At 39.9% G+C, this 15,480-nt stretch overlaps 1 long non-coding RNA gene across 1 annotated transcript in view; it reads left to right on the top strand.

Moving 5' to 3' along the window:
* Positions 1-1,809: 1,809 nt before the first annotated feature.
* Positions 1,810-15,480, top strand: part of LOC112583706 — a 26,994-nt gene continuing 13,323 nt past the window's right edge. The window contains exons 1-3 of the long non-coding RNA XR_006549318.2: positions 1,810-1,950; positions 2,520-2,618; positions 7,749-7,912. This is a non-coding gene — a long non-coding RNA (uncharacterized LOC112583706). The remainder of the gene's footprint in view (positions 1,951-2,519; positions 2,619-7,748; positions 7,913-15,480) is intronic.

Here is a 15,480-nt window from a genome sequence, read left to right as displayed (position 1 = left end):
ATGGTTTTTTATTTTTCATTTTTTTTTGATTCATAGCTTACACTTGGGTTTGCTCCAGGGTGTTTTTAAGTAGTGTACAGATTTCCTGCTGATTATTGATTCTGCTTTATAATATCTGTATTTTATCATAGTTTGTTGCCTAAAGTTGAGTAAGCAAGTGATAGATTTCTTTAAAGTGTTTGCTCTCCAAGAAGACATTGATTCCTATTATACTGTGGCTTAATTCACAGATACTTCCAGGGAGGACCTCTGTTCATTGCTCAGGTTCAAGGCTCTAGCCATTTATCCTTCCCTAGATTATTCTTGCCCAAAGGAGAGGTTTCACCAATAGAGCAGCAGGGTAAAGTCTTACATTATAAATAACAATATGATTTAAAATTTGCATTTCTCCCTGTCAGTACTCATGCTTCCAGCTTACAGTGACGTACCTTGTCAAATTTCTGTAATACATTCCATTGCCACTTTAAAAATATATATTAGAAGGACTAACACCAAGTATATACTTTCTTTTTTTTTTTTAATTTTATTCTATTTTTAAACTTTACATAACTGTATTAGTTTTGCCAAATATCAAAATGAATCTGCCACAGGTATACATGTGTTCCCCATCCTGAACCCTCCTCCCTCCTCCCTCCCCATTCCATCCCTCTGGGTCGTCCCAGTGCACCAGCCCCAAGCATCCAGTATCATGCATCGAACCTGGACTGGCAACTCATTTCATACATGATATTTTACATGTTTCAATGCCATTCTCCCAAATCTTCCCACCCTCTCCCTCTCCCACAGAGTCCATAAGACTGTTCTATACATCAGTGTCTCTTTTGCTGTCTCGTACACAGGGTTATTGTTACCATCTTTCTAAATTCCATATATATGTGTTAGTATACTGTATTGGTGTTTTACAATAAGATTTCAATACCTTGATGCTTTCCGTTTTTGCCTCCCCCCACCTTTTGTATCTTTCCTGTAGATTTTGTAATCTACGTGCTCTGTATTCTCTTTCATCTTCCAAGTATCTGACATTCAAATTATACCCACGGTTTCAGTTGCTGGTGTAGAACATTCTTCAGTGTGTTTGCATCAGGGCTTTTAACATGTGTTTTGAAAAATTTACATAACCTGCCTTCACTTTCCTGTTTCCACCCACGGTTCAATTGACCAATATATTACACAATCTAGTCCTTCCTGTTTTCCTTAAATACTCTATAAAGTTTCCTCAGTACTGTTAACTGAGCTTTGGAATCTAAAAATCTTCCATTTTTTTTTTTTTAAAGTTGGCATCCCAGAATTTTTAATTCAAGAATTCTTGCCCTATTTTTAATTGACTTTATCAGAGCTAATTTGAATCTTGTTTCAGGTGAAGTTCCTGAGTGTAAGTGCTAAGTTGCTTTAGTCATGTCCAACCCTGTGACCCCATGCACTGTAGCCCACCAGGCTCCTCTGTCCATGGGATTCTCCAGGCAGGAATACTGCAGTGGGTTGCCATGCCTTCCTTCAGGGGATCTCCCTGACCTTTCCTTAATTAGTACAGTGAGCACAGGTATTTATTTCCTGACTTACTCTTGCCATTCAGGCCTTGAAAGTTTTGGTTGCATTTATTTGGGTTGCATTTATTAGGTATTGTCTCAAGAAACACCTGGAGAAGGCAATGGCACCCCACTCCAGTACTCTTGCCTGGAAAATCCCATGGACAGAGGAGCCTGGTAGGTTGCAGTCCATGGGGTCGCCAAGAGTCGGACACGACTGAGCAACTTCACTTTCACTTTTCACTTTCATGCATTGGAGAAGGAAATGGCAACTCACTCCAGGTGGGCTGCCCTCTAAGGGATTGCACAGAGTCGGACACGACTGAAGCGCGTTAGCAGCAGCAGCAGCAAGAAACACCAATCAGAAGTCTTGGATTTGATTCTTCAGTCTATTAACTGGAATGGACCATCAGCCTCTCCAGTGGTAGGGTACTTTCTCTGTGCCACTGAAATCCTTCCAGCCAAATGGCTACAGTTCCCTGTGTCTCCTCTATGATCATCTGATATATTTGTTTTGGTAGGGAAATCACATCCTGAAGATTTCACAATGATTGTTAATTCTAGTCATTTATAATTCCGGTTCCTTCTATTATATACCTCTATTTCAGAATTCCCTTCCTTAACTAACACTGAAACATTAGCTAGAAGGTGAGCTGGATCAAGAATACCCATGTTCTTCCTGTCATCGGGAGGTGACCTCACTCTCTTGTTTACCCTGCAACCCTGAGAGATTACATCTTGTGCTTCTGATTCTCTCAATCAATCAATCAATCAATCTCAGATTAAAAAAAAAAGGCATATCATGTCATTCTGGTATAAATGTACAAATTTTTGTAATGAAAAACTACTCAGAAATTCCTAAGTTTAACACCATAGCAAACATAAACTTGACTTTTATAACTGAAGTTATTTTGGCTACTGTCAGAATAAATGTACTTTTAGTGACCATTCATGACTGTTTTTTTTTTTTTTTTTCATGACTGTTGAAAATAGGGAAAGAGACAGGAACAGCAACAGGAGACCTCAGAGAGACAGACATGCCCCAAACTACACCTTCGGGGGAGCTGCCTGCAGGGATCTGGTTAAGAACAGGTGGGTAGATATGGGGATGTGCCTTTCAGCTTGTTTCTCCTTTCCTCTCCAGCCACTCCTCTGATCTACCCAGACAGTTTGTTCTAAAAGGTCTGGATTGGCTGTGGGGGTATATTCAAATTCATTGGATATTTGAACTGATCATCTTCTCACTTTCACTGTATAGATACATCCTGGGAAGAATTTCACAATATACAGAATATTTTATTTTAATGAAGCAACTAGAAAATCAGTGTAAAGAACTGTTTAATATTAACACAATCTATTACCAGAAATGCTGTGGAAATTCAGAAAAGAAGACATTGATTGGTATTACTTAGAATTTTCCAAATAATTTTCATACAACGGATAGGATACTAGTGAGACATAAAGAAATGAGATTTGGGGGAGGCAGTTGTTCTAGGCAAGGGGGACCACTCAAGCTAAGGCAGAGCTGGGACTTCCAGGGCACATGTTCAGAGGGTAGGAAGCAAGCCCGCGTGATTGGTTGGAGGCCCTAATTTGAGAATGGTAAGAAGTTGTATAGTGAAAAGCAGATTGAGTTAAAATCTTGACTATGAAATGAGGTGAGATGAGACCCAGTCATTCAAGGAACTAGATCTAACCCTACAGAGCACTACCAAAGAGTGTTAAAAGAGATGTGTCTTATAAATGTTAGTCTATAAGCACAGTACTGTACAGATTGAAACAGGAAAAAAATGATGATCTGGTCATGAGGTTGATGGTAAAAGTCTAGACTAGTGCAACTATTCTATTATTTATAAAAATAAAGAGATGTGAAGCACACTGCAAGGGGAAGAGCTAACTGTGCTTGGTGTCTGCAGGGGAGCCAAGAAGTTTGGGATGAGAAAATGGTAAGGAAATAAGAAAGAGTTCACAATGTTTAATACAATTTTCCCTTCATTTTCATTATAAATTTTATAGTTGGGGCAAACAGTCAAATGAAAAAAAAATTGTACTAGATCCTCCTGGAGAATTGAATGTGATTAAAGAAAGGGTCAATAGTTTCAAGATATGGATCAGTTTTGATTCTATAACTCAAGACCTAAGTTGTAAAATTTAGTCAATGATCCTGTTTACTTATACATTGAGTAGCACTTTTTGTGATTTGTATATTAAAGACAAAACACAATAAACTGTAACAAATGGGATTTCAAAATGTTGTTAGTGTTAGTTCATTAGTTCTATTAATTTTTTTTATTCCAATGAAAAACAAAAGCAGTATTCTGTTTCACTTATGCTGCATTAGTTTAGGACAAAGTCCTAATTTTCCAATTTTTTCCTTTTAATGTAAGAACACGGATCTGATTCCCTTTTCCATAACATTTTCTGTGACTGACTTTCTAACAAAGACCTCTGTGACTCTACTGCTCCTGGGGTGAGAAGGGGTTTCAGATAGAACCTTGACTGAAAGAGGAATTCTCTTGCTGCCCAAAAGACTGCACTTTTATAGAGAAAAATATCTTTTTTCTCTAAAATATTTCCTGTTACTCATTATCAGATACATACCTCACTGGGTAAGAGGGGTTAATAGCCATCTGCTTGCTGTCTTATTATTTCCTGTCAATTTAAATATAGGCAGGAAACATAATGATATCCCTAGATGCATTGCTACCATCTCCACTGACAGAGAGGAGGACATGATGAAACACTTCTATGCTGGTTCTCCCCAAACCAGGCATGAGTGCCGAGCTGCTTCAAACACTGCTGCTTTATTCCATTTATTCATCTAAGCTTAATGGAACAAAGTATACATGTAGGTATTGAGCATATTACAGATACACATGCTGTACAAAGAGATTTCAAAACTTACAGATCTGCTTCACTGCCTTCAGATGCGAGGAACTATCTTATTTGAATGATGAAAGTAGTTAACACTTACTAGGTAGCAGGGACCATGCTAAATATTTTTTAACATATTAACTCCTTTAAGCCTAACAATAACCCCACTTTATTATCCCCACTTTCCAGATGAGGAAACTGAAGCTCATAGAAGTGAAGTGACATTTCTAAGGGAAGTGACAGAAGCAAGATTGTTAAAGCCTGGCATTTGTTTTCAAGAATCCTGAGCTCCTTGAGCGATTCGTGCCAGGGTTGGAGACCAGTGCTTCTGAACAGGAAAAAAAGAGCTGCAGAGAGACCCAGCTATGATCACAGAATCCACAGCTCTGTCAAAGTCTCTGAGGGCCTCAGAAGCAACAAAGCTGATCTCTAGGGGACCAGGTGGATCTAGGATAGGAACAGAGGCCTCCAGGGTCGGTCACTGGTGGAGCCTCCCCATGTGATCAACTTTGGGTGAGTCTCCACATACCGAGGAATTTTGAGGACCTTGGAGCAGAAGGCCACCAACAGTTCTTGAGGTGGAATTTGCCACCAGGTGGTCAGAATGAGGCTCAGAGACTTCACTAATTTTGTCTTCAAGTAAGCAACATTGTTTAGCCCACAGGGTTTTGTGGATTCAGACTTAGCCTCATTTGAGTAGAATCAACTTTAGAGCCACAAACAATTCACTCTTCCACCACCTGCTTGTAAAAGGTCATCAAAAGTATCAAGTAGAACAAAAACAATCACAAATAGCTCTTTATTCAGGATGGGGAACACAGATACACCTGTGGCGGATTCATTTCGATATTTGGCAAAACTAATACAATATTGTAAAGTTTAAAAATAAAATTAAAACAAACAAACAAGCAAATAGCTCTCTAGGGCACTTCCCTGGTGGTCCAGTGGCTAAGACTCCAAATCAGATGCCCGGGTCCGATCCCTGGAACTAGATCCGGGAACTAGGTCCCACATGCCGCAGCTAAAGATCCCTAGTGGCACAACTAAGACTTGGCACAGCCAAACGTAAAAATATTTGGGAAGCAGTGCATATGTTACACCTTCCCAGCTTTTCCACATCATCATTTTCCTCAAAAGCTAGGCTTTCAAGAATCAACCGGGTTTATTTTTAAGTAGAAAACACCATAAGTTAACAACATGAAAAAGCAACAGTATATCTCCTAAGGGTACTAACTCAGTTCAGTCCAGTTCAGTCGCTCAGTTGTGCCCAACTCTTTGTGACCCCATGGACTGCAGCACGCCAGGCCTCCCTGTCCATCACCAACTCCCGGATCTTGATCAAACTCATGTCCCTCAAGTTGGTGATGCCATCCAACCATCTCATCCTCTGTCGTCCCCTTCTCTTCCCACCTTCAATCTTCCCCAGCATCAGGGTCTTTTCACATGAGTCAGTTCTTCGCATCAGGTGGCCAAAGTATTGGAGTTTCAGCTTCAGCATCAGTCCTTCCAATGAATATTCAGGGTTGATTTCATTTGGGATTGACTGGTTGGATCTCCTTGCAGTCCAAGGGACTCTCAAGAGTCTTCTCCAACTCCACAGTTCAAAAGCATGAATTCTTTGGCACTCAGCTTTCTTTATAGTCCAACTCTCACATCCATATGTGACAACTAGAAAAACCATAGCTTTGACTAGATGAGCCTTTGTTGGCAAAGTAATGTCTCTGCTTTTTAATATGCTTTCTATGTTGGTCATAGCTTTTCTTCCAGGTACTAACTACCACAATGATATCTATTTTTACATATTATCTTTCACTTGCATAATTTCATGCATTTGCAGTCATGCCTTGTTGACTGTTCCATTTTTTTTCTGAGCCCATGAATGCTAATGCAGCAGATTATCTTCTAAACTAGAGAATAACAGAAATGATACTATTTAAATACTCATCAATTATTTGACTGATGCTCCCTCCACTCTTATTTATTTATTTTACTGCCACATGTCTTTTTTTTTTTTTTTCCTGAAATGCCTTGAGTTTTCCAAATAACCTGGGCTTTTTCAGATAGTTCAGACTTATTCTGGCTAAATAATAAAAGCAGCAAATTCCCCTTTCATGTTGTCACGGTTGTTCCTCCTCTGCTAAGAATTTGATGGAAAGAGTACAGAGTGAATAAGGCCTCAGTTCTAATCCTCTCCTCACCTACTTTTAGGAGTTTGTGTGCAGATTTACAAACCTTGTAAATTAATAGTTGGCATCAAAATGTGACTGCAAGTGGTGATCCTATGTACCTTACAAAATTGTCAGAATATTATCAAAATCTGATCAAAAACTTTTCAAAACATTTATATAGAACATAGATGTAAACTTTTGCATAGCTAAAATTATTTATCTTTAATGTAATTGCTTTGGTTTTTCCCACCTATCATTTCTAAGTAGCTCAACTGAATTTAAGAAATAACTGATATATGCAGCGACCTGTCAAGTGTGGGTACCATTGTCTGGAAGATGTTGAATCAGCTGCAGACCATCCTGAGATAGGTAACATCATCATTCATGGCATAGCACCAGTAGGTAGAGGGAATGCTTTAAATCCAAGTAGATGGACTACTTTCTATCTACTCAATTTTAGAAAAAGGTATTGAACTGTCATTAAGAAAAAATTGATAGCTATTGTATAAATTTCACAGATGTTTACTCCATTATCTTTTTTGTTATTTATGCAGAACTCATGTTTCACTTATGAAACAGCACTAAGTTGACCACAGAGCAACAGGAGTTACTAAGAGCAAGCTTTTGTGATCCTGTTTTTTTTCTTTTTCTTGTTTTAAAGAAATTATCACTGTCTTCTGTTGTTAGTCTTTGTGAACCTGACTGCTTCTAAAATGGCCTCTTCTTAATCAAAATTAAGGACATAAACATTGAACATAAAAGCAAATTAAGCGGGTGTCTTATCTTAAAATTACTTGATAGAATCATCTAGAATTTATCTTATCTCTAAAGGAATGAATTGGTTTAGTGGAGGGGCGGGAGGTTCTTTGATTGTTTTATTAGAAAATTTATCACAAACTTATATGTGAGTGATATTTGACTCAAGTGAAATCAGAGGGTTGCACATCAATCATAGTTCAATAAAAACGTAAAAAAAAATTCCTTTAATGAAATCAGAGGAGGAAAGTGACCTTAGAGACAGTGGTAGTTAACAATAAAAGGCCACAAATTACTTGACATTCCTGACATTGAAAAGCGCTTGGGACTGCTCTAATGAATAGAGTATGGTAGACAAGATACTGTGGTTTCCTACCTACATCATGAAAGGTTATGCTTTCTGTCTCTTTCTTTCTGGAGGAAGTCAGACATCAAGGAAGAGGTCCTGCTACCCTGAGACAACACACACTGGAGAGGCAACACCCAGCCATAGCCAGTCTCCAACGCAGCCACGTGAGTGACCCTCTGGGGCACCTCAGCCAGCTAGCCCCACCTGACATCTGGACTGCAACTGTATCCGAGTCCCAGGTGAGACCTGCCCAGCCAGCCGAGCCCTTCCCAGGACCCTGACACATAACCATGAGCAAAGGAAAATGAAATGCCCCTAAGCTTGGGGATCATTTTTCACACAATAATATTTGCTGGAGTAGTAGTCCTAAAGTTAATTTATGTGACCCTTAAGTAGACGGTAAGGCTAATATACAATATTCAAGCTACAAAAATTCCTGCTCTTGGTTTCATCATTCGTTAAACTTGTGATCTAGCCAAAGTGTCACTTAATGCCTTGGTTCCTTTGTCTATAAAATGTCCATCTCTTTAGAGTTGCTCTAAAGTTTAAGTGAGAATCCATGTAGAAATCCTTATAGAAGGGGGCAAGAGAAGCATTATCCTCCTATTAGACGTAACCGATAAGTGGAAATTATAATGCAAATATCTTATAATAGAGATGTGATATTAGTTTTTCTTACAGATCAAATTTTCAGAGAGATATTTAAGCTATTGCCTATTTTCCGTAATGATACTTATTGTTGGATCGAGGGAGTGAAAGAATACAAATTCAATCAAAGTACATGAAAGCATGTGCCTACTTAGAGTTTCATTTTCTTCTCTCTTCTTATTGTGATATTACTCTGCATGATGTATTATGGGTTTTAGGAGTGATCTGTATTCATCATAAAAATTCCCTTCAGTATTATTAGAGCCCATTGTGGGATGCTTAGGACTGTCTGAAAGTCATTCGTCATTCAGAATGTGTGATGAAACCACAGTTAGGCAGCTCCCAGCCACTGTCATATTTACACTTCTGGAAAACAACATAGGGAAACAACATTTGGGAAGGAAGTGACCTTGATGCTTTCATGTCATGCTATTGTGATAAATATCACCAACGCTAGAACTTTTTAACATCAATCCTATCGAGAATCAACTGCTACGACATCTGAAGAGCTACATCCCCACACTTTATTTCTGACTATTTCCCTTGGAATGTAAATGAGCTGTTTCTCGCAAGCGTGGTCCTTGATGTGACATTGGAGTGTACTTTCGTTTGCTGAGGTCTTTCAAGAGACAAAAAGCTGCAATCTTCAGACTGGGTTTCTGGGAATTATATATTAAAGAGAGAGCCAGACTTCAGTTTCTGTATAAGGAGGAGACTTGCTGAGTGAAGAAACTGAGTTGCCCCCTGGAATGAGCCTCATGGGTCTGAACGGCTGCTTCAAAAGGGTGTCCAACACATAGTGAGGCCAAACAGACCCAAACATGAGAGCTTGGAGGAGAAAAAGGTTTGCAGCAGGGCTGAGCAGGGAGAATGCAGCAAGGAGCCTGTGTCCACCCTTCCACTCCCCACCCCCAAAACCCTGAACTCCCCAAGGGGCTTTAGCAAACCATTTTTAAAGGCCAGGTGAAGGAAGGGTGTTCTCACTCACAGTACTCTGGCTGATTTTGAAGTCACAGGGCGGTTAACATTATCAATCCTTAGGCACCAGAAGGTCTAGGGGCTACATACTCATGACCATCAGGTAGGTAATGTCTTCCATTTGATGGTGGTTTTAGCAACTGAAAAACTCAGGAAATACACATGAGATACTATTATCTTCAGAGAAGAACTACAGCAGAGGATACGGGGCTAGGGTCTGTCCCAGGAAGACCCTTCAGAGTCCTGCTGGTCACAAGGGAAGTTGGGCTTCTCTGTCCTTATAGGTATTTACCATTTCCTAAGTCATAGATCAGAGAAGGCAATGGCACCGCACTCCAGTACTCTTGCCTGGAAAACCCCATGGACGGAGGAGCCTGGTAGGCTGCAGTCCATGGGGTCGCGAAGAGTTGGACACGACTGGGCGACTTCACTTTCACTTTTCACTTTCATGCATTGGAGAAGGAAATGGCAACCCACTCCAGTTGTTCTTGCCTGGAGAATCCCAGGGACGGGGAAGCGTGGTGGGCTGCCATCTATGGGGTCGCACAGAGTTGGACATGACTGAAGCGTCTTAGCAGCAGCAGCAGCAGAGTCATAGATTACACAGGATAAAGAGGAGATACTGGTTTCTCATCATCCTGGTGGTGATGCTGTCTTACATTTGTGTGAGTGGGGAATCATGCAGTTTATCTATACTGCTTGTGTGCTTGCCACCTTTTTCCTGAAAGCAATAGAGAAAAAAAAAAGCCAAAATCGCCCTTTGTCTAGAATCTTTAAGACAGTACCAACTCTCATGTTGGAAGAGTAGAAATTATTTTATTAAGTGTTATTGTTTTCCAGTACCAAAACTAGTTCTTCAATGCAAAGTACAAAGTGTGAAACTTTCTTGTAAAAAAAAAATCCTCCATGATTCTGGGAAAGAAGAAAAGCGAAATTACAGGAATTCAGAGGCCCCCTAATTTGGAGGCTTGTTATTTATCCCAGGCTTATTTCTCCTTCTTCTCTCCTGCTGGCCCTTCCCCCACTGTAACCAGTCTCTCATGGCCAAACACACTCTGAGACTTAACACAAACTACTGCCACTGCTAGGAATGCACTTTCCTGAGGTTCCAACAGTTGAGAAAGCCCTAACTTCTCTAAGTACTCCATTGAACTCTAATTTCCAAATTTTCTGAAATGTTCTCCAGCCAGAATTCTATGTCCCTCAGACATACCTCCAGGGGAATCTGTTTATACTTCTTATCAGTTGTTTCTTGTCAACTGTATTTTATCATTCATTATATTCTGTGTTTGAAATTAAAGATGCTTAGTATGTTGGTAGCCAAGAATTGTAAAAGATCTGAGATTTTGTCTCAATACAATCTAACAAGTGTGCCTTAGCAGTTTCATGACTTGCTGGAAGACATGAAACTTCTGGGTCAGAAACAAAGGACTTCATTATCCATAGATAGAGCAGTAGCCAGAGTATCTGTATGTGCACCATTTCTCTGAACCCTGAATCCCACCAGGTGCCTTGAAGAAGGTAGGTGTTGCCTGCGTAGGCAGTAGGTTGCATAATGGAAAGGAAACCACGTCCTTTATAATGAGCAGTTAGTCCACCCGACGTTTGCCCAGAAGAACACATTATTTTTATTATAGTGGATGGTACACAGATATGCCCTTGCTGCAGAGACAGCTCTCTCTGCTGTCCTCCAAGTCCGTTCACTGTGCAAACCTCCCAGGAGGCAGCCAGCACCTCAGCTCTCCAGACACCAAGAAATGTGGCTGATTCATGGAATAGTCTCCCAATGTAAGTTTCCTCCATTTTGCTCATAAGTCTTTCTGTCTGTTCATTATGGCCTTATAACCTAGGAAGAATGTCTTATTCATATTTTTAATAGAATAAATATTGTTTCTTGAAGAACGTTCATCCAGCCTTCTGAGTAAATGGAGTAATAGAACAAGGGTGTTAAGAATCTCCTCTGTCTACACCCTAGATTTTAAAAGAATCTACTTTGCTGATAGCAGAATGGAAACCAGTGAGTATGTATTTCAATGTTGAGCATACAGCCTCCCTATTATACTTAGATTTTCTCTTTGGGGATGATTTACTCTTAGGGCTTCCAAATTCTATTTCATCCAATCCTTGCCACAAGCAAAGTGCCTCCTACTTTCTTATTCCCAGCTTCATCAAGACCCGAGCCCAGGCAAAGAAGGTTCATTTCACCAGGGTGTAAATACTGATGACAGCTTTAGTGTTACCCATCTGAGACTGACAGTAAGCTAAACAAGAAGGAAATATAAGTTGGGTAAATGTGAGCAATTGCAAGCTACCCTAATTAATAGAAATGTTGACTGTTGTTCCTGAAATCGTACATTCACACTACACTGATGAACATCTGCCTTTCCTATGTGTAGGAGTAAGCTTGGGAAATGAGTCCCAATGATACAGGGACATAAGTTAATATTTAAATAGTCAAGAGCAAAAATACAGCACTGTGGCTATCACATAAGCCTTAGCTTTTCCATTTGAAAGCAGGTATAAAGTAACACCAAATAGTTCTGAATCACAGACAAGAAAAAAATACTTGTTCCTGCCAAGACAAACATTTGGTATAATCTTTTTCTAAGGAAAAGTTTCTGCATAGCCGCAAACATTTTTTTTTTTTAATGAACATTGAGAGTGCCAAGAGAGTTTGAAAGGAAGCATAATTATTACTTAGAGACCAAAAAGGAAGATGATTATCTTTTAACAGGAGAAATATGCCTGAGTATGAGAGGTAACTAGGTGGATTTTATTTTTTAAAAAAAAACATCAAAGAATGCCTAGGGCACATACGACATTATATTTAATATAACATTTGCATGGAAGTTGCCACAATTCCCAGAAATGCTTTCAGTAGCATGTCATTTTGCAGCTTTATATGTATAGAGACGATTATGACAATTATTGGCCAATTTTAGTAATTCATATTCACCGCAAAATATCAAACCCTGCAGTTTCCACGCCCAGCTTCACTCAACATTCAGATCATTTCAACGTTACCACCTTGGGGCAGACCTGTGATCCCCAACCTAAACCTGCAACTAGACACTACCCGTCAGTCTGAGGGATCTCACTGCTATGATGGTTTACTGATAACTCCTCCCTCCGCAGCCTGCCCACATCCCTGCCCCTACACATACTCTGTGAGCTTCACTGGGGTTGAGCCATGCTGGTTCCTTCATAGCTCCATCTCCTGGGCATAGGAGATGCCCAGAAAGATAAAGATAAAGAAATACCCAAAGGACGAATGGGTCCCTCGTTTTACTCTTTAGGGCTCCGCTTTCAGACCTCTTTCCATTCATAGGATTCTTGGTAGCTGTCAACTCTTCTCAGCAGTGTGCTGGCAGAGGGTGTTTACTCTAAACCCATAGACCACAGGCGACATCTTGGTCTGGCGAAAGGGGAAGAAGGCCTTTTCACACTTGCAGTCATAATGACTGGAGTTTTCTCTTTCTCGTGATTTTCCTTCTCTTCATTTGTTCCTTGGTTTTCACTTTTTCCTGAGTGTAGAGCGCCTCACTCCTGGCTGCCCTTGGACACCTTGGCAGTTCTTCCAGTTCACAAACCGCCTTCCTGTCCGCCTTGCCTCCTGCTGCCATCATTCAGGCCCCAGCAACTTGTGTGTGGTGTTTGCTCCCAGACGCGTTCCACACGTGCACTCACATGGTGTGTCTGTAACATGTCTTGTACATATTGTGATCTGATAAGTACATAGAAAAGAGTGATAAGGGCCTGGAGAGAATGCAGGACTATGGGTTCTCACTTTTCAAAAGCAAATATTAATTTTATAAGGGCAATTTCAGAAAATAAATCAAATTTTTCTATTCAGTGTTTGGGTTAGGTCCCATAAAATTTGAGCTCTATCAAATCTCAGATTATTTGAGCCACATCAAGTTTTGGATTGGTCAGTCTTTCTGGACCTGGGCAGAATTCTGGTCAGGAAAAATATCTATGCATCCCTCTCATGGTGCACTCCACAGAATGTATGTATTTTGTTTGCTTCTGGTATTATTTCTAGCACAGATTGTACTCCCATCCTTCCATCTCCCTCCACTCTTGCTAAGTTCCTGCTCCTTTCACATTCTCTGCAGAAGTGGATTTCCTGAAGGAAAAATCAGGGGGCAAGCAAAGTGCTATTAGCACAGGAGTTGACCTAGGACAGAGCCACGCATTTTGCAACTGGATCTGGAATCCATCTCCGTGTAGATCACGGTCTGCTTCCCTCTGTGTCCCCAGGGTTTTCCTGACTCATCTTGCAGATCAAACTGGTTCCTGGGAGCCTGAGGTGTGTTGTGAAGGACAGAGAAGGATGTGTTTAGGGTTAGCCCCACATACAGAAAAAGTTACTTAGCACTGGCAAGTTTTCCTCACTGCTCGGCAAGCTTTCCTCCTTTTCCTTATTTATCTATGCTGTTTTTTTTCCCCAGGTATGTTTCTAACACTCAGAGAAGTTACCAGTGGTTTCCTGCTCTGTTTTCTCATCAGTTTTCTCATTTCTTTCTCATCAGTTTCATCTCCCGTTTCTGTTCTCTAAACCTAAGGCAGTAAGATGACTGTCTGGTCTCTTCTTGGCTCTCATAAAGCCTCATTAATTTGAAGAGACTGCTATGTTGCAAATAGGGAGGCCTCTTGAGAATGATTGTTGGGTGGGGAAACAGTGGTGTGTGCTGCAGGAAACTGATGAATTGAGGCCTGAGGATATTGTTATAGACCAAGGGAATGCCAAGAGGAAGGCAAGCCAGGAATTCTCATCTGAGAAGGTTGCATTTGTGTTGAAATACCAGTAATCAACTAAATAGGCCTCAAGACTATTTATATTTGTGGAAATTCTTCTGTAAATAAAGCAAAAAGTATATTCAATATGGTGCTGAAAATAATTCAGAAGTTGTCATTTCTGACGAAAAAAAAAAAAGCACAAATCTAGCAACCAGCAGTCCTTATCTAGGAAAACTCCAGATCCACTATAGCAGGTCAGAAACATTTGCTGTCTTTAGTTTTCTGTTCTGTGAAGAATTGGAAGGGCCCAGTTTAAACCACAACACCCTGTCTCAAAGCTTTAATATCACCATGATATCCCAATATCATACAAAGATACGGTATATAATCCCTTACACAAAGAACTCAAATTTAACACCCAGTCATCCCTTTCTGCCTGGTCCTTATAAATAATCATCAAGTTTCCTGTTAAATCTTACCTCCGTAAGTAGGTTCTTTATCTCACAAAGTTTAGAGGGATGTATCCTTGCCTCAAAAATATGGATAGCATTTTACACTTTTACAAAATTTTTGTTCTTTGAACTAGATTTGAACATTTTATATTTTAACGGTGATTCAAATTCTCTCAGTGTGGTAAAAAGATAAAGGTGGTTTACCAGGAAACACAGGAAACCTTTATGTTTAAAAAATAATAAGCTATTATGAAACAAATACTGAACTCAACTTCACCAGATGACTCTGAAAGATTCATGAGTACTTAAGACTTCATCCAGTAATTTACAACACAAAAAAATAAAACATGAAGACATGCATTTTCTGCAGATATTATCCAGTCATTATCTCAAATCTCTCTCCATGTGGCAGTAAGACCCTGGTCTTTCTGAGACATGATCGACTGCCTGATAGTAAGAAAAAATAGAAGGGATCAAGTGTCATGAAGCAAACCTTCTAATAACTCAAGTGTGGAATGAAATCGGGTAGGACATCACACTGACTTTCTCAATTTATGTCTCTTTTAAAAACAAAAGTTGACATTTGCATGGGAGTCTTTCAGAAAATTTGGCAGAAAAAAATCCAACTTTGTTATTTCAGAAGAATTCTACCTCTCTTTAAAAAAAGCTCTTAGAGACCCATCAATGATAAGAAATATCTTTCAAGGCCTCCCTCAAACACTGTCACATTTACCGGGTGACACTTTCTTCTACTTCTCATAACTTATCTGACACACTAGCATATCAGCAATATACTACAGGGAAGATAATTGGAATCAAGAAAGCTAATCCACCTTTCTGCTTCAGCTGTCAGAGAGGAAAAAAAAATGAAGTCACAGCAAATACTTTTAAAAGCACAACAGTGGAATGTCAATTCCCTGACTCAGCAGCCCAAACAGAAATGGCAAATCTATTCACAAAGCTGTAAGAACCTGCCACAGCTGGTGTTC

This window comes from Bubalus bubalis, chromosome 1 (assembly GCF_019923935.1).
Source record: "Bubalus bubalis isolate 160015118507 breed Murrah chromosome 1, NDDB_SH_1, whole genome shotgun sequence".
Lineage (NCBI taxonomy): Eukaryota > Metazoa > Chordata > Mammalia > Artiodactyla > Bovidae > Bubalus > Bubalus bubalis.
This window is presented reverse-complemented; position numbering and strand designations above follow the sequence as displayed.